The 22978-nt window shown below is 46.0% G+C and overlaps 5 non-coding genes across 5 annotated transcripts; all 5 read left to right on the plus strand.

Annotated features, from left to right (window-relative positions):
* The first annotated feature begins 1702 nt into the window (after positions 1 to 1702).
* On the plus strand, positions 1703 to 1775 carry TRNAH-AUG (transfer RNA histidin (anticodon AUG)). The gene has a single exon. It is a non-coding gene; the product is annotated as a tRNA-His (tRNA).
* A 1927-nt stretch (positions 1776 to 3702) lies between these two features.
* TRNAH-AUG (transfer RNA histidin (anticodon AUG)) lies at positions 3703 to 3775 on the plus strand. The gene has a single exon. It is a non-coding gene; the product is annotated as a tRNA-His (tRNA).
* Positions 3776 to 6825: 3050 nt separating this feature from the next.
* Positions 6826 to 6898, plus strand: TRNAI-GAU (transfer RNA isoleucine (anticodon GAU)). The gene has a single exon. It is a non-coding gene; the product is annotated as a tRNA-Ile (tRNA).
* A 1837-nt stretch (positions 6899 to 8735) lies between these two features.
* Positions 8736 to 8808, plus strand: TRNAN-AUU (transfer RNA asparagine (anticodon AUU)). The gene has a single exon. It is a non-coding gene; the product is annotated as a tRNA-Asn (tRNA).
* Positions 8809 to 21903: 13095 nt separating this feature from the next.
* On the plus strand, positions 21904 to 21976 carry TRNAH-AUG (transfer RNA histidin (anticodon AUG)). The gene has a single exon. It is a non-coding gene; the product is annotated as a tRNA-His (tRNA).
* The last annotated feature ends 1002 nt before the right edge of the window (positions 21977 to 22978 follow it).

Consider the following 22978-nt stretch of genomic DNA (forward strand, 5'->3'; position numbering starts at 1 on the left):
TGCCCATCCGGGAGCGGTGTTGTGAGGTCTCAGATGTGACGTAAAAGTCAGAGTTTTTCCACAATACCTGACAAACATTTAATATTTGGGCTTCCGTGGCGCAATGGTTAGCGCGCTCAACTGTTATTCAAAAGGTTGGTGGTTCGAGCGTACCCGGGAGTGGTGTTGTGAGGTCTCAGATGTGACGTAAAAAGTCAGAGTTTTTCCACAATACCTGACGACCATTTAATATTTGGGCTTCCGTGGCGCAATGGTTAGCGCGTTCGGCTGTTAACCGAAAGGTTAGTGGTTCGAGCCCACCCGAAAGCGGTGTTGTGAGGTCTCAGATGTAACGTAAAATGTCATAGTTTTTCCACAATAACTGACGAATATTTAATATTTGGGCTTCCGTGGAGCAATGGTTAGCGCGTTCAGCAGTTAACCGAAAGGTTGGTGTTTCGAGCCCACCCAGGAGAGGCGTTGTGGGGTCTCAGATGTAGCGTAAAAAGTCAAAACTTTTCCACAATACGGGACAAACATTTAATTTCTGAATTTCCGTGGCTCAATGGTTAGCTCGTACAGCTGTTAACCGAAAGTTTGGTGGTTCGAGCCCACCCAGGAGAGGTGTTGTGAGGTCTCAGATGTGACGTAAAAAGTCAAAGTTTTTCCACAATACCTGACGACCATATAAGTTTCTAGCTTCCATGGCGCAATGGTTGGCGCGTTCGGCTGTTAACCGAAAGGTTGGTGGTTCGAGCCCATCCGGGAGCGGTGTTGTGAGGTCTCAGATGTGAGGTAAAAAGTCAAGAGTTTTCCACAATACCTGACGACCATTTAATATTTGGGCTTCCGTGGCGCAATGGTTAGCGCGTTCAGCTGTTATTCAAAAGCTGGTGGTTTAAGCCCTCCCGGGAGCGGTGTTGTAAGGTCTCAGATGTGACGTAAAAAGTCAGAGTTTTTCCACAATACGAGACAACCATATAATTTCTGAACTTCCGTGGCTCAATGGTTAGCGCGTTCGGCTGTTAACCAGTAAGTTGGTGGTTCTAGCCCACCCGAAACCGGTGTTGTGAGGTCTCAGATGTGGCGTAAAAAGACAAGGTTTTTCCACAATACCTGACGACCATTCAATTTTTGGGCTTCCGTGGCGCAATGGTTAGCGCGTTCAGCTGTTATTCAAAAGAGTGGTGGTTTGAGCCCTCCCGGGAGCGGTGCTGTGAGGTCTCAGTTGTAACGTAAAATGTCAGAGTTTTTCCACAATAACTGACGAACATTTAATTTTTGGGCTTCCGTGGAGCAATGGTTAGTGCGTTCAGCAGTTAACCGAAAGGTTGGTGGTTCGAGCCCACCCGGGAGAGGTGTTGTGGGGTCTCAGATGTAGCGTAAAAAGTCAAAACTTTTCCACAATACGGGACAACTATTTAATTCCTGAGCTTCCGTGGCTCAATGGTTAGCGCGTTCGGCTGTTAACCAATAGGTTGGTGGTTCGAGCCCACCCGGGAGCGGTGTTGCGGGGTCTCAGATGTAGCATAAATATTCAAAACTTTTTCAATACGTGATAACCATTTAATTTCTGAGCTTCCGTGGCTTAATTGTTAGCGCGTTCGGCTGTTAACCAATAGGTTGGTGGTTCGAGCCCACCCGGGACCGGTGTTGTGGGATCTCAAATGTAACGTAAAAACCAAAGTTTTTCCACAATACCTGACGACCATTGAATTTTTGGGTTTCCGTGGCGCATTGGTTAGCGCGTTCGGCTATGAACCGAAAGGTTGGTGGTTCGTGCCCATCCGGGAGCGGTGTTTTGAGGTCTCAGATGTGACGTTAAAATCAGAGTTTTTCCGCAATACCTGACGAACATTTAATTTTTGGGCTTCCATGGCGCAATGGTTAGCGCGCTCAACTGTTATTCAAAACATTGGTGGTTCGAGCGTACCCGGGAGCGGTGTTGTGATGTCTTAGATGTGACGTAAAAAGTCGCGGTTTTTCCACAATACCTGACGATCATTTAATATTTGGGCTTCCGTGGCGCAATGGTTAGCGCGTTCGGCTGTTAACCGAAAGGTTGGTGGTTCGAGCCCACCCGAAAGCGGTGTTGTGAGGTCTCAGATGTTACGTAAAATGTCATTGTTTTTCCACAATAACTGACGAACATTTAATTTCTAAACTTCCGTGGCTCAATGGTTAGCGCGTTCGGCTGTTAACCAATAGGTTGGTGATTCGAGCCCATCTGGGAGCGGTGTTGTGAGGTCTCAGATGTAACGCAAAAAGTCAAACGTTTTCCACAATAACTGACGAACCGAAAGTTTGGTGGTTCGAGCCCATCCGGGAGCGTTTTGTGGTGTCTCAGATGTAACGTGAAAAGTCAGAGTTTTTCCACAATACCTGACGAACATTTAATTTTTGGGCTTCCGTGGCGCAATGGTTAGTGCGCTCAGCTGTTATTCTAAAGGTTGGTGGTTCGAGCCCCTCCGGGAGCGTTTTGTGGGGTCTCAGATGTAACGTAAAAAGTCAGAGTTTTTCCACAATACGAGACAACCATATAATTTCTGAACTTCCGTGGCTCAATGGTTAGCGCGTTCGGCTGTTAACCAGTAAGTTGGTGGTTCGAGCCCACCCGAAACCGGTGTTGTGAGGTCTTAGATGTGGCGTAAAAAGTCAAGGTTTCTCCACAATACCTGACAACCATTTAATTACTGAGCTTCAGTGGCTCAATGGTTGGCGCGTTCGGCTGTTAACCGAAAGGTTGGTGGTTCGAGCCCATCCGGGAGCGGTGTTGTGAGATCTCAGATGTGACGTAAAAGTCAAGAGTTTTCCACAATACCTGACGACCGTTTAATATTTGGGCTTCCGTGGCGCAATGGTTAGCGCGTTCAGCTGTTATTCAAAAGCTGGTGGTTTAAGCCCTCCCGGGAGCGGTGTTGTGAGGTCTCAGATGTGACGTAGAAAGTCAGAGTTTTTCCACAATACGAGACAACCATATAATTTCTGAACTTCCGTGGCTCAATGGTTAGCGCGTTCGGCTGTTAACCAGTAAGTTGGTGGTTCGAGCCCACCCGAAATCGGTGTTGTGAGGTCTCAGATGTGGCGTAAAAAGTCAAGGTTTTTCCACAATACCTGACGACCATTCAATTTTTGGGCTTCCGTGGCGCAATGGTTAGCGCGTTCAGCTGTTATTCAAAAGAGTGGTGGTTTGAGCCCTCTCGGGAGCGGTGCTGTGAGGTCTCAGATGTAACGTAAAATGTCAGAGTTTTTCCACAATAACTGACGAACATTTAATTTTTGGGCTTCCGTGGCGCAATGGTTAGTGCGTTCAGCAGTTAACCGAAAGGTGGGTGGTTCGAGCCCACCCGGGAGAGGTGTTGTGGGGTCCCAGATGTAGCGTAAAAAGTCAAATCTTTTCCACAATACGGGACAACCATTTAATTCCTGAGCTTCCGTGGCTCAATGGTTAGCGCGTTCGGCTGTTAACCAATAGGTTGGTGGTTCGAGCCCACCCGGGAGCGGTGTTGTGGGGTCTCAGATGTAGCATAAAAATTCAAAACTTTTCCACAATACGTGATAACCATTTAATTTCTGAGCTTCCGTGGCTTAATTGTTAGCGCGTTCGGCTGTTAACCAATAGGTTGGTGGTTCGAGCCCACCCGGGACCGGTGTTGTGGGATCTCAAATGTAACGTAAAAACCAAAGTTTCTCCACAATACCTGACGAACATTTAATTTTTGGGTTTCCGTAGCGCATTGGTTAGCGCGTTCGGCTATGAACCGAAAGGTTGGTGGTTCGAGCCCATCCGGGAGCGGTGTTGTGAGGTCTCAGATGTGAAGTAAAAAGTCAAAGTTTTACCTCAATACCTGACGAAAATTTAATTTTTGGGCTTCAGTGGCGCAATGGTTAGCGCGTTCGGTTGTTAACCAATAGGTTGGTGGTTCGAGCTCATCCGGGAGAGGTGTTGTGACGTCTCAGATGTAACGTAAAATGTCAGAGTTTTTCCACAATACCTGACGACCATTTAATTTTTGGGCGTCCGTGGCGAATGGTTAGCGCGTTCGGCTGTTAATCGAAAGGTTGGTGGTTCGAGCCCATCCGGGAGCGGTGTTGTGAGGTCTCAGATGTAGCGTGAAAAGTCAAACTTTTCCATAATACGTGATAACCATTTATTTTCTGAGCTTCCGTGGCTCAATTGTTAGCGCGTTCGGCTTTTAACCAATAGGTTGGTGGTTCGAGCCCACCCGGGAGCGGTGTTTTGGGATCTCAAATGTAACGTAAATAGCCTAAGTTTTACCTCAATACCTGACGAACATTTCATTTTTGGGCGTCCGTGGCGCAATGGTTAGCGCGTTCGGCTGTTAACCGAGAGGTTGGTGGTTCGAGCCCATCCGGGAGCGGTGTTGTGACGTCTCAGATGTTACGTAAAATGTCAGAGTTTTTCCACAATACCTGACGAACATTTCATTTTTGGGCTTCCGTGGCGCAATAATTAGCGCGTCCAGCTGTTAATCGAAAGGTTGGTGGTTCGAGCCCACCCGGGAGCGGTGTTGTGGGATCTGTAATGTAACGTAAAAACCCAAATTTTCCCACAATACCTGACGACCATTTAATTTTTGGGCGTCCGTGGCGCAATGGTTAGCGCGTTCGGCTGTTAACCGAAAGGTTGGTGGTTCGTGCCCATCCGGGAGCGGTGTTGTGAGGTCTCAGATGTGACGTAAAAAGTCAGAGTTTTTCCACAATACCTGACGAACATTTAATTTTTGGGCTTCCGTGGCGCAATGGTTAGCGCGCTCAACTGTTATTCAAAAGGTTGGTGGTTCGAGCGTACCCGGGAGCGGTGTTGTGATGTCTCAGATGTGACGTAAAAAGTCGAGGGTTTTCCACAATACCTGACGACCATTTAATATTTGGGCTTCCGTGGCGCAAAGGTTAGCGCGTTCGGCTGTTAACCGAAAGGTTGGTGGTTCGAGCGTACCCGGGAGCGGTGTTGTGATGTCTCAGATGTGACGTAAAAAGTCGAGGTTTTTCCACAATACCTGACGACCATTTAATATTTGGGCTTCCGTGGCGCAATGGTTAGCGCGTTCAGCAGTTAACCGAAAGGTTGGTGTTTCGATCCCAACCAGGAGAGGTGTTGTGGGGTCTCAGATGTAGCGTAAAAAGTCAAAACTTTTTCACAATACGGGACAAACATTTAATTTCTGAACTTCCGTGGCTCAATGGTTAGCGCGTTCGGCTGTTAACCAATAGGTTGGTGGTTCGAGCCCATCTGGGAGCGGTGTTGTGAGGTCTCAGATGTAACGTAAAAAGTCAAACGTTTTCCACAATAACTGACGAACCGAAAGTTTGGTGGTTCGAGCCCATACGGGAGCGTTTTGTGGTATCTCAGGTGTAACGTGAAAAGTCAGAGTTTTTCCACAATACCTGACGAGCATTTAATTTTTGGGCTTCCGTGGCTCAATGGTTAGAGCGTTCGGCTGTTAACCAATAGGTTGGTGGTTCAAGTCCTCCCGGGAGCGGTGTTGTGACGTCTCAGATGTAACGTAAAATGTCAGAGTTTTTCCACAATACCTGACGAGCATTTAATTTTTGGGCTTCCGTGGCGCAATGGTTAGCGCGTTCAGCTGTTAATCGAAAGGTTGGTGGTTCGAGCCCATCCGGGAGTGGTGTTGTGTGGTCTCAGATGTGAAGTAAAAAGTCAAAGTTTTACCTCAATACCTGACGAAAATTTAATTTTTGGGCTTCAGTGGCGCAATGGTCAGCGCGTTCAGCTGTTAACCAATAGGTTGGTGGTTCGAGCCCACCCGGGAGCGGTGTTTTGGGATCTCAGATGTAACGTAAAATGTCAGAGTTTTTCCACAATACCTGACGAGCATTTAATTTTTGGGCTTCCGTGGCTCAATGGTTAGAGCGTTCAGCTGTTAACCAATAGGTTGGTGGTTCGAGCCCATCCGGGAGCGGTGTTGTGTGGTCTCAGATGTGAAGTAAAAAGTCAAAGTTTTACCTCAATACCTGACGACCATTTAATTTCTGGGCGTCCGTGGCGCAATGGTTAGCGCGTTCGGCTGTTAACCGAAAGGTTGGTGGTTCGAGCCCATCCGGGAGCGGTGCTGTGAGGTCTCAGATGTGAAGTAAAAAGTCAAAGTTTTACCTCAATACCTGACGACCATTTAATATTTGGGCTTCCGTTGCGCTATGGTTAGCGCTTTCGGCTGTTAACCGACAGGTTGGTGGTTCGAGCGTACCCGGGAGCGGTGTTGTGATGTCTCAGATGTGACGTAAAAAGTCGAGGCTTTTCCACAATACCTGACGACCATTTAATATTTGGGCTTCCGTGGCGCAATGGTTAGCGCGTTCAGCAGTTAACTGAAAGGTTGGTGTTTCGAGCCCACCCAGGAGAGGTGTTGTGGGGTCTCAGATGTAGCGTAAAAAGTCAAAACTTTTTCACAATACGGGACAAACATTAATTTCTGAACTTCCGTGGCTCAATGGTTAGCGCGTTCGTCTGTTAACCAATAGGTTGGTGGTTCGAGCCCATCTGGGAGCGGTGTTGTGAGGTCTCAGATGTAACGTAAAAAGTCAAACGTTTTCCACAATAACTGACGAACCGAAAGTTTGGTGGTTCGAGCCCATCCGGGAGCGTTTTGTGGTGTCTCAGATGTAACGTGAAAAGTCAGAGTTTTTCCACAATACCTGACGAACATTTAATTTTTGGGCTTCCGTGGCGCAATGGTTAGTGCGCTCAGCTGTTATTCAAAAGGTTGGTGGTTCGAGCCCCTCCGGGAGCGTTTTGTGGGGTCTCAGATATAACGTAAAAAGTCAGAGTTTCTCCACAATACCTGACAACCAATTAATTACTGAGCTTCCGTGGCTCAATGGTTAGCGCGTTCGGCTGATAACCAATAGGTTGGTGGTTCGAGCCCATCCGGGAGCGGTGTTGTGAGGTCTCAGATGTAACGTAAAATGTCATAGTTTTTCCACAGCACCTGACGACCATTTAAATTTTGGGCTTCCGTGGCGCAATGGTTAGCGCGTTCAGCTGTTATTCAAAAGACTGGTGGTTTGAGCCCTTCCGGGAGCGGTGTTGTGAGGTCGCAAATGTGACGTAAAAAGTCAAGGATTTTCCACAATAACTGACGACCTTTTAATATTTGGGCTTCCGTTGCGCAATGGTTAGCGCGTTCGGCTGTTAACCGAAAGGTTGGTGGTTCGAGCCCACCCGGGAGCGTTGTTGTTGGATCTCTAATGTAACGTAAAAAGCCAAAGTTCTTCCACAATACCTGACGACCATTTAATTTTTGGGCGTCCGTGGCGCAATGGTTAGCGCGTTCGGCTGTTAACCGAAAGGTTGGTGGTTCGAGCCCATCCGGGAGCCGTGTTGTGACGTCTCAAATGTTACGTAAAATGTCAGAGTTTTTCCACAATACCTGACGACCATTTAATTTTTGGGCGTCCGTGGCGCAATGGTTAGCGCGTTCGGCTGTTAACCGAAAGGTTGGTGGTTCGAGCCCACCCGGGAGCGGTGTTGTGGGATCTCAAATGTAACGTAGAAAGCCAAAGTTTTTCCACAATACCTGACTACCATTTAATTTTTGGGCTTCCTTGGCGCAATGGTTAGCGCGTTCGGCTGTTGACCGAAAGGTTGGTGGTTCGAGCCCACCTGGCAGAGGTGCTGTAGGGTCTCAGATGTAACGTAAAAAGTCATAACTTATCCACAATACCTAACAACCATTTAATTTCTGAGCTTCTGGGGCTCACTGGTTAGCGCGTTCGGCTGTTAACCAATAGGTTGGTGGTTCGAGCCCATCCGGGAGAAGTGTTGTGACGTCTCAGATGTAACGTAAAATGTCAGAGTTTTTCCACAATACCTGACGAGCATTTAATTTTTGGGCTTCCGTGGCTCAATGGTTAGAGCGTTCGGCTGTTAACCAATAGGTTGGTGGTTCGAGCCCTCCTGGGAGCGGTGTTGTGACGTCTCAGATGTAACGTAAAATGTCAGAGTTTTTCCACAATACCTGACGAGCATTTAATTTTTGGGCTTCCGTGGCGCAATGGTTAGCGCGTTCAGCTGTTAATCGAAAGGTTGGTGGTTCGAGCCCATCCGGGAGCGGTGTTGTGTGGTCTCAGATGTGAAGTAAAAAGTCAAAGTTTTACCTCAATACCTGACGAAAATTTAATTTTTGGGCTTCAGTGGCGCAATGGTCAGCGCGTTCAGCTGTTAACCAATAGGTTGGTGGTTCGAGCCCACCCGGGAGCGGTGTTTTGGGATCTCAAATGTAACGTAAATAGCCAAAGTTTTTCCACAATACCTGACGACCATTTAATTTTTGGGCGTCCGTGGCGCAATGGTTAGCGCGTTCGGCTGTTAACCGAAAGGTTGGTGGTTCGAGCCCATCCGGGAGCGGTGCTGTGAGGTCTCAGATGTGAAGTAAAAAGTCAAAGTTTTACCTCAATACCTGACGACCATTTAATATTTGGGCTTCCGTTGCGCTATGGTTAGCGCGTTCGGCTGTTAACCGAAAGGTTGGTGGTTCGAGCCCACCCGGGAGCGGTGTTGTGGGATCTCTAATGTAACGTAAAAACCCAAATTTTCCCACAATACCTGACGACCATTTAATTTTTGGGCGTCCGTGGCGCAATGGTTAGCGCGTTCGGCTGTTAACCGAAAGGTTGGTGGTTCGAGCCCATCCGGGAGCGGTGTTGTGTGGTCTCAGATGTGAAGTAAAAAGTCAAAGTTTTACCTCAATACCTGACGAAAATTTAATTTTTGGGCTTCAGTGGCGCAATGGTCAGCGCGTTCAGCTATTAACCGAAAGGTTGGTGGTTCGAGCCCACCCGGGAGCGGTGTTTTTGGATCTCAAATGTAACGTAAATAGCCAAAGTTTTTCCACAATACCTGACGACCATTTAATTTTTGGGCGTCCGTGGCGAATGGTTAGCGCGTTCGGCTGTTAACCGAAAGGTTGGTGGTTCGAGCCCATCCGGGAGCGGTGTTGTGAGGTCTCAGATGTGAAGTAAAAAGTCAAAGTTTTACCTCAATACCTGACGAAAATTTAATTTTTGGGCTTCAGTGGCGCAATGGTTAGCGCGTTCGGCTGTTAACCAATAGGTTGGTGGTTCGAGCCCATCCGGGAGAGGTGTTGTGACGTCTCAGATGTAACGTAAAATGTCAGAGTTTTTCCACAATACCTGACGAACATTTAATTTTTGGGCTTCCGTGGCTCAATGGTTAGAGCGTTCGGCTGTTAACCAATAGGTTGGTGGTTCGGGCCCTCCCGGGAGCGGTGTTGTGACGTCTCAGATGTAACGTAAAATGTCAGAGTTTTTCTACAATACCTGACGAACATTTAATTTTTGGGCTTCCGTGGCTCAATGGTTAGAGCGTTCGGCTGTTAACCAATAGGTTGGTGGTTCGGGCCCTCCCGGGAGCGGTGTTGTGACGTCTCAGATGTAACGTAAAATGTCAGAGTTTTTCTACAATACCTGACGAACATTTAATTTTTGGGCTTCCGTGGCTCAATGGTTAGAGCTTTCGGCTGTTAACCAATAGGTTGGTGGTTCGGGCCCTCCCGGGAGCGGTGTTGTGACGTCTCAGATGTAACGTAAAATGTCAGAGTTTTTCCACAATACCTGACGAACATTTATTTTTTGGGCTTCCGTGGCTTAATGATTAGAGCGTTCGGCTGTTAACCAATAGGTTGGTGGTTCGGGCCCTCCCGGGAGCGGTGTTGTGACGTCTCAGATGCAACGTAAAATGTCAGAGTTTTTCCACAATACCTGACGAACATTTAATTTTTGGGCTTCCGTGGCTCAATGGTTAGCGCGTTCGGCTGTTAATCGAAAGGTTGGTGGTTCGAGGCCATCCGGGAGCGGTGTTGTGAGGTCTCAGATGTAGCGTGAAAAGTCAAACTTTTTCCATAATACGTGATAACCATTTATTTTCTTAGCTTCCGTGGCTCAATTGTTAGCGCGTTCGGCTGTTAACCAATAGGTTGGTGGTTCGAGCCCGTCCGGGAGAGGTGTTGTGACGTCTCAGATGTAACGTAAAATGTCAGAGTTTTTCCACAATACCTGACGAACATTTAATTTTTGGGCTTCCGTGGCTCAATGGTTAGAGCGTTCGGCTGTTAACCAATAGGTTGGTGGTTCGGGCCCTCCCGGGAGCGGTGTTGTGACGTCTCAGATGTAACGTAAAATGTCAGAGTTTTTCTACAATACCTGACGAACATTTAATTTTTGGGCTTCCGTGGCTCAATGGTTAGAGCGTTCGGCTGTTAACCAATAGGTTGGTGGTTCGGGCCCTCCCGGGAGCGGTGTTGTGACGTCTCAGATGTAACGTAAAATGTCAGAGTTTTTCTACAATACCTGACGAACATTTAATTTTTGGGCTTCCGTGGCTCAATGGTTAGAGCTTTCGGCTGTTAACCAATAGGTTGGTGGTTCGGGCCCTCCCGGGAGCGGTGTTGTGACGTCTCAGATGTAACGTAAAATGTCAGAGTTTTTCCACAATACCTGACGAACATTTAATTTTTGGGCTTCCGTGGCTCAATGGTCAGAGCGTTCGGCTGTTAACCAATAGGTTGGTGGTTCGGGCCCTCCCGGGAGCGGTGTTGTGAGGTCTCAGATGTAGCGTGAAAAGTCAAACTTTTTCCATAATACGTGATAACCATTTATTTTCTTAGCTTCCGTGGCTCAATTGTTAGCGCGTTCGGCTGTTAACCAATAGGTTGGTGGTTCGAGCCCGTCCGGGAGAGGTGTTGTGACGTCTCAGATGTAACGTAAAATGTCAGAGTTTTTCCACAATACCTGACGAACATTTAATTTTTGGGCTTCCGTGGCTCAATGGTTAGAGCGTTCGGCTGTTAACCAATAGGTTGGTGGTTCGGGCCCTCCCGGGAGCGGTGTTGTGACGTCTCAGATGTAACGTAAAATGTCAGAGTTTTTCTACAATACCTGACGAACATTTAATTTTTGGGCTTCCGTGGCTCAATGGTTAGAGCGTTCGGCTGTTAACCAATAGGTTGGTGGTTCGGGCCCTCCCGGGAGCGGTGTTGTGACGTCTCAGATGTAACGTAAAATGTCAGAGTTTTTCTACAATACCTGACGAACATTTAATTTTTGGGCTTCCGTGGCTCAATGGTTAGAGCGTTCGGCTGTTAACCAATAGGTTGGTGGTTCGGGCCCTCCCGGGAGCGGTGTTGTGACGTCTCAGATGTAACGTAAAATGTCAGAGTTTTTCCACAATACCTGACGAACATTTAATTTTTGGGCTTCCGTGGCTCAATGGTCAGAGCGTTCGGCTGTTAACCAATAGGTTGGTGGTTCGGGCCCTCCCGGGAGCGGTGTTGTGACGTCTCAGATGTAACGTAAAATGTCAGAGTTTTTCTACAATACCTGACGAACATTTAATTTTTGGGCTTCCGTGGCTCAATGGTTAGAGCTTTCGGCTGTTAACCAATAGGTTGGTGGTTCGGGCCCTCCCGGGAGCGGTGTTGTGACGTCTCAGATGTAACGTAAAATGTCAGAGTTTTTCCACAATACCTGACGAACATTTAATTTTTGGGCTTCCGTGGCTCAATGGTCAGAGCGTTCGGCTGTTAACCAATAGGTTGGTGGTTCGGGCCCTCCCGGGAGCGGTGTTGTGACGTCTCAGGTGTAACGTAAAATGTCAGAGTTTTTCCACAATACCTGACGAACATTTAATTTTTGGGCTTCCGTGGCTTAATGATTAGAGCGTTCGGCTGTTAACCAATAGGTTGGTGGTTCGGGCCCTCCCGGGAGCGGTGTTGTGACGTCTCAGATGCAACGTAAAATGTCAGAGTTTTTCCACAATACCTGACGAACATTTAATTTTTGGGCTTCCGTGGCTCAATGGTTAGCGCGTTCGGCTGTTAATCGAAAGGTTGGTGGTTCGAGGCCATCCGGGAGCGGTGTTGTGAGGTCTCAGATGTAGCGTGAAAAGTCAAACTTTTTCCATAATACGTGATAACCATTTATTTTCTTAGCTTCCGTGGCTCAATTGTTAGAGCGTTCGGCTGTTAACCAATAGGTTGGTGGTTCGGGCCCTCCCGGGAGCGGTGTTGTGACGTCTCAGATGTAACGTAAAATGTCAGAGTTTTTCCACAATACCTGACGAACATTTAATTTTTGGGCTTCCGTGGCTCAATGGTTAGCGCGTTCGGCTGTTAATCGAAAGGTTGGTGGTTCGAGGCCATCCGGGAGCGGTGTTGTGAGGTCTCAGATGTAACGTAAAATGTCAGAGTTTTTCTACAATACCTGACGAACATTTAATTTTTGGGCTTCCGTGGCTCAATGGTTAGAGCGTTCGGCTGTTAACCAATAGGTTGGTGGTTCGGGCCCTCCCGGGAGCGGTGTTGTGACGTCTCAGATGTAACGTAAAATGTCAGAGTTTTTCCACAATACCTGACGAACATTTAATTTTTGGGCTTCTGTGGCTCAATGGTTAGCGCGTTCGGCTGTTAATCGAAAGGTTGGTGGTTCGAGGCCATCCGGGAGCGGTGTTGTGACGTCTCAGATGTAACGTAAAATGTCAGAGTTTTTCTACAATACCTGACGAACATTTAATTTTTGGGCTTCCGTGGCTCAATGGTTAGAGCGTTCGGCTGTTAACCAATAGGTTGGTGGTTCGGGCCCTCCCGGGAGCGGTGTTGTGACGTCTCAGATGTAACGTAAAATGTCAGAGTTTTTCCACAATACCTGACGAACATTTAATTTTTGGGCTTCCGTGGCTCAATGGTTAGAGCGTTCGGCTGTTAACCAATAGGTTGGTGGTTCGGGCCCTCCCGGGAGCGGTGTTGTGACGTCTCAGATGTAACGTAAAATGTCAGAGTTTTTCCACAATACCTGACGAACATTTAATTTTTGGGCTTCCGTGGCTCAATGGTTAGCGCGTTCGGCTGTTAATCGAAAGGTTGGTGGTTCGAGGCCATCCGGGAGCGGTGTTGTGAGGTCTCAGATGTAGCGTGAAAAGTCAAACTTTTTCCATAATACGTGATAACCATTTATTTTCTTAGCTTCCGTGGCTCAATTGTTAGCGCGTTCGGCTGTTAACCAATAGGTTGGTGGTTCGAGCCCATCCGGGAGAGGTGTTGTGACGTCTCAGATGTAACGTAAAATGTCAGAGTTTTTCCACAATACCTGACGAACATTTAATTTTTGGGCTTCCGTGGCTCAATGGTTAGAGCGTTCGGCTGTTAACCAATAGGTTGGTGGTTCGGGCCCTCCCGGGAGCGGTGTTGTGACGTCTCAGATGTAACGTAAAATGTCAGAGTTTTTCCACAATACCTGACGAACATTTAATTTTTGGGCTTCCGTGGCTCAATGGTTAGAGCGTTCGGCTGTTAACCAATAGGTTGGTGGTTCGGGCCCTCCCGGGAGCGGTGTTGTGACGTCTCAGATGTAACGTAAAATGTCAGAGTTTTTCCACAATACCTGACGAACATTTAATTTTTGGGCTTCCGTGGCTCAATGGTTAGAGCGTTCGGCTGTTAACCAATAGGTTGGTGGTTCGAACCCTCCAGGGAGCGGTGTTGTGACGTCTCAGATGTAACGTAAAATGTCAGAGTTTTTCTACAATACCTGACGAACATTTAATTTTTGGGCTTCCGCGGCTCAATGGTTAGAGCGTTCGGCTGTTAACCAATAGGTTGGTGGTTCGGGCCCTCCCGGGAGCGGTGTTGTGACGTCTCAGATGTAACGTAAAATGTCAGAGTTTTTCTACAATACCTGACGAACATTTAATTTTTGGGCTTCCGTGGCTCAATGGTTAGAGCTTTCGGCTGTTAACCAATAGGTTGGTGGTTCGGGCCCTCCCGGGAGCGGTGTTGTGGCGTCTCAGATGTAACGTAAAATGTCAGAGTTTTTCCACAATACCTGACGAACATTTAATTTTTGGGCTTCTGTGGCTCAATGGTTAGCGCGTTCGGCTGTTAATCGAAAGGTTGGTGGTTCGAGGCCATCCGGGAGCGGTGTTGTGAGGTCTCAGATGTAGCGTGAAAAGTCAAACTTTTTCCATAATACGTGATAACCATTTATTTTCTGAGCTTCCGTGGCTCAATTGTTAGCGCGTTCGGCTGTTAACCAATAGGTTGGTGGTTCGAGCCCACCCGGGAGCGGTGTTTTGGGATCTCAAATGTAACGTAAAAACCCAAAGTTTTTCCACAATACCTGAAGACCATTTAATTTTTGGGCGTCCGTGGCGCAATGGTTAGCGCGTTCGGCTGTTAACCGAAACGGTGGTGGTTCGAGCCCATCCGGGAGCGGTGCTGTGAGGTCTCAGATGTGAAGTAAAAAGTCAAAGTTTTACCTCAATACCTGACGACCATTTAATATTTGGGCTTCCGTTGCGCTATGGTTAGCGCGTTCGGCTGTTAACCGAAAGGTTGGTGGTTCGAGCCCATCCGGGAGCGGTGTTGTGGGATCTCTAATGTAACGTAAAAACCCAAATTTTCCCACAATACCTGACGACCATTTAATTTTTGGGCGTCCGTGGCGCAATGGTTAGCGCGTTCGGCTGTTAACCGAAAGGTTGGTGGTTCGAGCCCATCCGGGAGCGGTGTTGTGACGTCTCAGATGTTACGTAAAATGTCAGAGTTTTTCCACAATACCTGACGACCATTTAATATTTGGGCTTCCGTTGCGCAATGGTTAGCGCGTTCGGCTGTTAACCGAAAGGTTGGTGGTTCGAGCCCACCCGGGAGCGGTGTTGTGACGTCTCAGATGTAACGTAAAATGTCAGAGTTTTTCCACAATACCTGACGAACATTTAATTTTTGGGCTTCCGTGGCTCAATGGTCAGAGCGTTCGGCTGTTAACCAATAGGTTGGTGGTTCGGGCCCTCCCGGGAGCGGTGTTGTGACGTCTCAGGTGTAACGTAAAATGTCAGAGTTTTTCCACAATACCTGACGAACATTTAATTTTTGGGCTTCCGTGGCTTAATGATTAGAGCGTTCGGCTGTTAACCAATAGGTTGGTGGTTCGGGCCCTCCCGGGAGCGGTGTTGTGACGTCTCAGATGCAACGTAAAATGTCAGAGTTTTTCCACAATACCTGACGAACATTTAATTTTTGGGCTTCCGTGGCTCAATGGTTAGCGCGTTCGGCTGTTAATCGAAAGGTTGGTGGTTCGAGGCCATCCGGGAGCGGTGTTGTGAGGTCTCAGATGTAGCGTGAAAAGTCAAACTTTTTCCATAATACGTGATAACCATTTATTTTCTTAGCTTCCGTGGCTCAATTGTTAGAGCGTTCGGCTGTTAACCAATAGGTTGGTGGTTCGGGCCCTCCCGGGAGCGGTGTTGTGACGTCTCAGATGTAACGTAAAATGTCAGAGTTTTTCCACAATACCTGACGAACATTTAATTTTTGGGCTTCCGTGGCTCAATGGTTAGCGCGTTCGGCTGTTAATCGAAAGGTTGGTGGTTCGAGGCCATCCGGGAGCGGTGTTGTGAGGTCTCAGATGTAACGTAAAATGTCAGAGTTTTTCTACAATACCTGACGAACATTTAATTTTTGGGCTTCCGTGGCTCAATGGTTAGAGCGTTCGGCTGTTAACCAATAGGTTGGTGGTTCGGGCCCTCCCGGGAGCGGTGTTGTGACGTCTCAGATGTAACGTAAAATGTCAGAGTTTTTCCACAATACCTGACGAACATTTAATTTTTGGGCTTCTGTGGCTCAATGGTTAGCGCGTTCGGCTGTTAATCGAAAGGTTGGTGGTTCGAGGCCATCCGGGAGCGGTGTTGTGACGTCTCAGATGTAACGTAAAATGTCAGAGTTTTTCTACAATACCTGACGAACATTTAATTTTTGGGCTTCCGTGGCTCAATGGTTAGAGCGTTCGGCTGTTAACCAATAGGTTGGTGGTTCGGGCCCTCCCGGGAGCGGTGTTGTGACGTCTCAGATGTAACGTAAAATGTCAGAGTTTTTCCACAATACCTGACGAACATTTAATTTTTGGGCTTCCGTGGCTCAATGGTTAGAGCGTTCGGCTGTTAACCAATAGGTTGGTGGTTCGGGCCCTCCCGGGAGCGGTGTTGTGACGTCTCAGATGTAACGTAAAATGTCAGAGTTTTTCCACAATACCTGACGAACATTTAATTTTTGGGCTTCCGTGGCTCAATGGTTAGCGCGTTCGGCTGTTAATCGAAAGGTTGGTGGTTCGAGGCCATCCGGGAGCGGTGTTGTGAGGTCTCAGATGTAGCGTGAAAAGTCAAACTTTTTCCATAATACGTGATAACCATTTATTTTCTTAGCTTCCGTGGCTCAATTGTTAGCGCGTTCGGCTGTTAACCAATAGGTTGGTGGTTCGAGCCCATCCGGGAGAGGTGTTGTGACGTCTCAGATGTAACGTAAAATGTCAGAGTTTTTCCACAATACCTGACGAACATTTAATTTTTGGGCTTCCGTGGCTCAATGGTTAGAGCGTTCGGCTGTTAACCAATAGGTTGGTGGTTCGGGCCCTCCCGGGAGCGGTGTTGTGACGTCTCAGATGTAACGTAAAATGTCAGAGTTTTTCCACAATACCTGACGAACATTTAATTTTTGGGCTTCCGTGGCTCAATGGTTAGAGCGTTCGGCTGTTAACCAATAGGTTGGTGGTTCGGGCCCTCCCGGGAGCGGTGTTGTGACGTCTCAGATGTAACGTAAAATGTCAGAGTTTTTCCACAATACCTGACGAACATTTAATTTTTGGGCTTCCGTGGCTCAATGGTTAGAGCGTTCGGCTGTTAACCAATAGGTTGGTGGTTCGAACCCTCCAGGGAGCGGTGTTGTGACGTCTCAGATGTAACGTAAAATGTCAGAGTTTTTCTACAATACCTGACGAACATTTAATTTTTGGGCTTCCGCGGCTCAATGGTTAGAGCGTTCGGCTGTTAACCAATAGGTTGGTGGTTCGGGCCCTCCCGGGAGCGGTGTTGTGACGTCTCAGATGTAACGTAAAATGTCAGAGTTTTTCTACAATACCTGACGAACATTTAATTTTTGGGCTTCCGTGGCTCAATGGTTAGAGCTTTCGGCTGTTAACCAATAGGTTGGTGGTTCGGGCCCTCCCGGGAGCGGTGTTGTGACGTCTCAGATGTAACGTAAAATGTCAGAGTTTTTCCACAATACCTGACGAACATTTAATTTTTGGGCTTCTGTGGCTCAATGGTTAGCGCGTTCGGCTGTTAATCGAAAGGTTGGTGGTTCGAGGCCATCCGGGAGCGGTGTTGTGAGGTCTCAGATGTAGCGTGAAAAGTCAAACTTTTTCCATAATACGTGATAACCATTTATTTTCTGAGCTTCCGTGGCTCAATTGTTAGCGCGTTCGGCTGTTAACCAATAGGTTGGTGGTTCGAGCCCACCCGGGAGCGGTGTTTTGGGATCTCAAATGTAACGTAAAAACCCAAAGTTTTTCCACAATACCTGAAGACCATTTAATTTTTGGGCGTCCGTGGCGCAATGGTTAGCGCGTTCGGCTGTTAACCGAAACGGTGGTGGTTCGAGCCCATCCGGGAGCGGTGCTGTGAGGTCTCAGATGTGAAGTAAAAAGTCAAAGTTTTACCTCAATACCTGACGACCATTTAATATTTGGGCTTCCGTTGCGCTATGGTTAGCGCGTTCGGCTGTTAACCGAAAGGTTGGTGGTTCGAGCCCATCCGGGAGCGGTGTTGTGGGATCTCTAATGTAACGTAAAAACCCAAATTTTCCCACAATACCTGACGACCATTTAATTTTTGGGCGTCCGTGGCGCAATGGTTAGCGCGTTCGGCTGTTAACCGAAAGGTTGGTGGTTCGAGCCCATCCGGGAGCGGTGTTGTGACGTCTCAGATGTTACGTAAAATGTCAGAGTTTTTCCACAATACCTGACGACCATTTAATATTTGGGCTTCCGTTGCGCAATGGTTAGCGCGTTCGGCTGTTAACCGAAAGGTTGGTGGTTCGAGCCCACCCGGGAGCGGTGTTGAGGGATCTCTAATGTAACGTAAAAACCCAAAGTTTATCCACACTGAAACCATTATTTTTATACTTTTTGCTTTAATTCAAGCAAATGTAACGATATTCAATCACAAAACTGTTAAAATTCAATTTTTCCATAAGAAATCGTTGTCACGGATTTTGTATCTTGAAGAAGAAAAACATGCGATTTTTTCGGTACTTTTTTGAATGCATTTTTTTCTGGAGAAATTTTTGACCGAATTCAGCTTAATTCCCTATAAAACACTCATTAAAAGTGATTTCATCTCGATTGAACAATAAATAAAAATGTACCTCGATTTTTAATAACATTTTCAAAATCGACGTTTCACGGCCAAAGAAGCATATTTTGAGTATTTCTTCACTATTTTCAAATATAACCACTGAAACCATTATTTTTATACTTTTTGCTTTAATTCAAGCAAATGTAACGATAATCATTCAAAAAACTGTTAAAATTCAATTTTTCCATAAGAAATCGTTGTCACGGATTTTGTATCTTGAAGAAGAAAAACATGCGATTTTTTCGGTACTTTTTTGAATGCATTTTTTTCTGGATAAATATATGACCGAATTCAGCTTAATTGCCTATAAAACACTCAATAAAAGTGATTTCATCTCGATTGAACAATAAATAAAAATGTACCTCGATTTTTAATAACATTTTCCAAATCGACGTAACTCGGCCTAAGAAAAACATTTTGAGTATTTGTTCACTATTTTCAAATATAACCACTGAAACCATTATTTTTGTAATTTTTGCGTTAATTCAAGCAAATGTAACGATATTCATTCAACAAACTGTTAAAATTCAATTTTAAATAAGAAATCGTTGTCACGGATTTTGTATCTTGAAGAAAAAAAACATGCGATTTTTTCGGTACACTTTTGAATGCATTTTTTTCTGGAGAAATGTTTGACCGAATTCAGCTTAATTCCCTATAAAACACTCATTGAAATTGATTTCATCTCGATTGAACAATAATTAAAAATTTACCTCGATTTTTAATAACATTTTCAAAATCGACGTTTCACGGCCAAAGAAGCTTACTTTGAGTATTTGTTCACTGTTTTCAAATATAACCACTGAAACCATTATTTTTGTAATTTTTGCGTTAATTCAAGCAAATGTAACGATATTAATTCAACAAACCGTTAAAATTCAATTTTAAATAAGAAATCGTTGTCACGGATTTTGTATCTTGAAGAAAAAAACATGCGATTTTTTCGGTACTTTTTTTGAATGCATTTTTTTCTGGAGAAATTTTTGACCGTATTCAGCTTAATTCCCTATAAAACACTCAATAAAAGTGATTTCATCTCGATTGAACAATAAATAAAAATGTACCTCGATTTTAAATAACATTTTCAAAATCGACGTAACTAGGCCTAAGAAAAACATTTTGAGTATTTGTTCACTATTTACAAATATATTCACTGAAACCATTATTTTTATACTTTTTGCTTTAATTCAAGCAAATGTAACGATATTCATTCAAAAAACTGTTAAAATTCAATTTTTCAATAAGAAATCGTTGTCACGGATTTTGTATCTTGAAGAAGAAAAACATGCGATTTTTTCTAAACTTTTTTGAATGCATTTTTTTCTGGAGAAATTTTTGACCCAATTCAGCTTAATTCCCTATAAAACACTCATTGAAAGTGATTTCATCTCGATTGAACAATAAATAAAAATGTACCTCGATTTTTAATAACATTTTCAAAATCGACGTAACTCGGCCTAAGAAAAACATTTTGAGTATTTGTTCACTGTTTTCAAATATAACCACTGAAACCATTATTTTTGTAATTTTTGCGTTAATTCAAGCAAATGTAACGATATTCATTCAACAAACTGTTAAAATTCAATTTTAAATAAGAAATCGTTGTCACGGATTTTGTATCTTGAAGAAAAAAAACATGCGATTTTTTCGGTACACTTTTGAATGCATTTTTTTCTGGAGAAATGTTTGACCGAATTCATCTTAATTCCCTCGAATATGAACCGAAAGGTTGGTGGTTCGTGCCCATCCGGGAGCGGTGTTGTGAGGTCTCAGATGTGACGTAAAAATCAGAGTTTTTCCACAATACCTGACGAACATTTAATTTTTGGGCTTCCGTGGCGCAATGGTTAGCGCGCTCAACTGTTATTCAAAACGTTGGTGGTTCGAGCGTACCCGGGAGCGGTGTTGTGATGTCTTAGATGTGACGTAAAAAGTCGCGGTTTTTCCCCAATACCTGACGATCATTTAATATTTGGGCTTCCGTGGCGCAATGGTTAGCGCGTTCGGCTGTTAACCGAAAGCTTGGTGGTTCGAGCCCACCCGAAAGCGGTGTTGTGAGGTCTCAGATGTAACGTAAAATGTCATAGTTTTTCCACAATAACTGACGAACATTTAATTTCTGAACTTCCGTGGCTCAATGGTTAGCGCGTTCGGCTGTTAACCAATAGGTTGGTGGTTCGAGCCCAACTGGGAGCGGTGTTGTGAGGTCTCAGATGTAACGTAAAAAGTCAAACGTTTTCCACAATAACTGACGAACCGAAAGTTTGGTGGTTCGAGCCCATCCGGGAGCGTTTTGTGGTGTCTCAGATGTAACGTGAAAAGTCAGAGTTTTTCCACAATACCTGACGAACATTTAATTTTTGGGCTTCCGTGGCGCAATGGTTAGTGCGCTCAGCTGTTATTCTAAAGGTTGCTGGTTCGAGCCCCTCCGGGAGCGTTTTGTGGGGTCTCAGATGTAACGTAAAAAGTCAGAGTTTTTCCACAATACGAGACAACCATATAATTTCTGAACTTCCGTGGCTCAATGGTTAGCGCGTTCGGCTGTTAACCAGTAAGTTGGTGGTTCGAGCCCACCCGAAACCGGTGTTGTGAGGTCTCAGATGTGGCGTAAAAAGTCAAGGTTTCTCCACAATACCTGACAACCATTTAATTACTGAGCTTCCGTGGCTCAATGGTTGGCGCGTTCGGCTGTTAACCGAAAGGTTGGTGGTTCGAGCCCATCCGGGAGCGGTGTTGTGAGATCTCAGATGTGACGTAAAAGTCAAGAGTTTTCCACAATACCTGACGACCGTTTAATATTTGGGCTTCCGTGGCGCAATGGTTAGCGCGTTCAGCTGTTATTCAAAAGCTGGTGGTTTAAGCCCTCCCAGGAGCGGTGTTGTGAGGTCTCAGATGTGACGTACAAAGTCAGAGTTTTTCCACAATACGAGACAACCATATAATTTCTGAACTTCCGTGGCTCAATGGTTAGCGCGTTCGGCTGTTAACCAGTAAGTTGGTGGTTCGAGCCCACCCGAAATCGGTGTTGTGAGGTCTCAGATGTGGCGTAAAAAGTCAAGGTTTTTCCACAATACCTGACGACCATTCAATTTTTGGGCTTCCGTGGCGCAATTGTTAGCGCGTTCAGCTGTTATTCAAAAGAGTGGTGGTTTGAGCCCTCTCGGGAGCGGTGCTGTGAGGTCTCAGATGTAACGTAAAATGTCAGAGTTTTTCCACAATAACTGACGAACATTTAATTTTTGGGCTTCCGTGGCGCAATGGTTAGTGCGTTCAGCAGTTAACCGAAAGGTGGGTGGTTCGAGCCCACCCGGGAGAGGTGTTGTGGGGTCCCAGATGTAGCGTAAAAAGTCAAAACTTTTCCACAATACGGGACAACCATTTAATTCCTGAGCTTCCGTGGCTCAATGGTTAGCGCGTTCGGCTGTTAACCAATAGGTTGGTGGTTCGAGCCCACCCGGGAGCGGTGTTGTGGGGTCTCAGATGTAGCATAAAAATTCAAAACTTTTCCACAATACGTGATAACCATTTAATTTCTGAGCTTCCGTGGCTTAATTGTTAGCGCGTTCGGCTGTTAACCAATAGGTTGGTGGTTCGAGCCCACCCGGGACCGGTGTTGTGGGATCTCAAATGTAACGTAAAAACCAAAGTTTCTCCACAATACCTGACGAACATTTAATTTTTGGGTTTCCGTAGCGCATTGGTTAGCGCGTTCGGCTATGAACCGAAAGGTTGGTGGTTCGAGCCCATCCGGGAGCGGTGTTGTGAGGTCTCAGATGTGAAGTAAAAAGTCAAAGTTTTACCTCAATACCTGACGAAAATTTAATTTTTGGGCTTCAGTGGCGCAATGGTTAGCGCGTTCGGCTGTTAACCAATAGGTTGGTGGTTCGAGCTCATCCGGGAGAGGTGTTGTGACGTCTCAGATGTAACGTAAAATGTCAGAGTTTTTCCACAATACCTGACGACCATTTAATTTTTGGGCGTCCGTGGCGAATGGTTAGCGCGTTCGGCTGTTAATCGAAAGGTTGGTGGTTCGAGCCCATCCGGGAGCGGTGTTGTGAGGTCTCAGATGTAGCGTGAAAAGTCAAACTTTTCCATAATACGTGATAACCATTTATTTTCTGAGCTTCCGTGGCTCAATTGTTAGCGCGTTCGGCTTTTAACCAATAGGTTGGTGGTTCGAGCCCACCCGGGAGCGGTGTTTTGGGATCTCAAATGTAACGTAAATAGCCTAAGTTTTACCTCAATACCTGACGAACATTTCATTTTTGGGCGTCCGTGGCGCAATGGTTAGCGCGTTCGGCTGTTAACCGAGAGGTTGGTGGTTCGAGCCCATCCGGGAGCGGTGTTGTGACGTCTCAGATGTTACGTAAAATGTCAGAGTTTTTCCACAATACCTGACGAACATTTCATTTTTGGGCTTCCGTGGCGCAATAATTAGCGCGTCCAGCTGTTAATCGAAAGGTTGGTGGTTCGAGCCCACCCGGGAGCGGTGTTGTGGGATCTGTAATGTAACGTAAAAACCCAAATTTTCCCACAATACCTGACGACCATTTAATTTTTGGGCGTCCGTGGCGCAATGGTTAGCGCGTTCGGCTGTTAACCGAAAGGTTGGTGGTTCGTGCCCATCCGGGAGCGGTGTTGTGAGGTCTCAGATGTGACGTAAAAAGTCAGAGTTTTTCCACAATACCTGACGAACATTTAATTTTTGGGCTTCCGTGGCGCAATGGTTAGCAAGCTCAACTGTTATTCAAAAGGTTG

Source organism: Phalangium opilio, unplaced genomic scaffold (assembly GCF_054372755.1).
Source record: "Phalangium opilio isolate 3A_F unplaced genomic scaffold, DU_Popi_V2 ptg001675l_1, whole genome shotgun sequence".
Lineage (NCBI taxonomy): Eukaryota > Metazoa > Arthropoda > Arachnida > Opiliones > Phalangiidae > Phalangium > Phalangium opilio.